Genomic DNA, 1428 nt, shown 5'->3' with positions numbered 1-1428 from the left:
GCTTAAATATAAAATATCTGTTATTACCTGGTATAATTATGAAATTCTGAAGATTGTTTCTCCAAAATATACTCTGGCAACGTGGCCAGAATATATTTCGTTAAATATTCTAGAGCTTATTCTTAACTAATGGAAATAATAATGGGATTGCCAATTTAAGAAAATGGTTTCTATTCTTACAAATTAACCTATTCGAATTGGCTACCGGTTATCCATATTCTTTGTACGTTCTTTTTTTAACTCACCCAATGAAAACCAAGTCATGAAATGCGTAATGTATTTCCTACGTACATCGCGCGAGGCCTTGGACGTCTACGGTCTTTTGCGCCAGTAATAATAATATGTATAATTATGAGAGATAGTTGACCGTGGATGATGAATGAGGAGAAGATGGATGGGGGTGCGGTCAATGAAAAACACAAATAAGTACGATTAACTTATTTTAATGTGCCAACGTTTCGGCTAGAGTTTCTAGCCTTCTAATAATATGTATATATTATAAATAAATTAGTTCAATTTATACATAATATTTTTGGACATTTGAGAAATTAAAGAATGTTTCCAGACTTTAATTTGGATACAATTGATTTTATTTAAACTATAAATTCAATTTTCAAACGATTTTAATAAATCTATGTAAACTAAGTGATAAGTTGCCTCCTTTTTCTTATTGATTGTAGTATGAGGAGCAGCCATAGCAACGAACTTGACTTGTAAGTATAAAGTCCGTGACTTCTTACTCGAGCTTTGTATCTATTATGTAAGTCCTTTGAAGTTCCCTTCATCTACAATTCGTTGTTAGCAAAAGTTCTTAGTTTATGGTTGTTCGAACACCTCTCACCAAAGCACGTCGCTCTAATTGAATTTCTACAGGATGTTTCCATGTGTCTGTATTCTAAATTAAAATTTTAGTTTTTACTTTTTATTAGGTAATTTTTAAAACTTTTTTTTTATTACAGGATTTTTTATAATGGCAAAATCAAACATTTTTTTCAACTTACTTATTTACTCCACTTTGATGTGTTATACAGCGTAATAAAATAATATGTAAGTTTTTTAGTGTTTTAAGATGCAATAAATATTATTTTGCCTGTAGAATTTTTAATGTCTAAATTTTGACAGCTGTTACTAGTGCAATAAGTTTTTCAGTTTAGTCTCGTTCAAGCAATAATCATCTTTTATTTTATAATAATAAAATATAAAGTAAATTAGATATTACTACACTATCTTTACCCAACAGCCCTGAAATCACTACAACAATACCAAAACAGCACACTACAGAAGATATGTCGAGGGACATCTCTTGAAAGACGTAACATGGCACACGTTCATAACGAACTACAGTTAGAAACTGTACAACAGCACATCACACGGAGACACATTAAATTCTTCGACAGTCTCCCTGCTTCCTTCAATCCAGTATTCCAG

The sequence above is a fragment of the Halyomorpha halys genome, unplaced genomic scaffold (assembly GCF_000696795.3).
Source record: "Halyomorpha halys isolate HHAL.00 unplaced genomic scaffold, Hhal_1.1 Scaffold31.1, whole genome shotgun sequence".
Taxonomy (NCBI): Eukaryota; Metazoa; Arthropoda; class Insecta; order Hemiptera; family Pentatomidae; genus Halyomorpha; species Halyomorpha halys.
The sequence above is the reverse complement of the archived record's forward strand: the minus strand, read 5'-3'. Positions refer to the sequence as shown.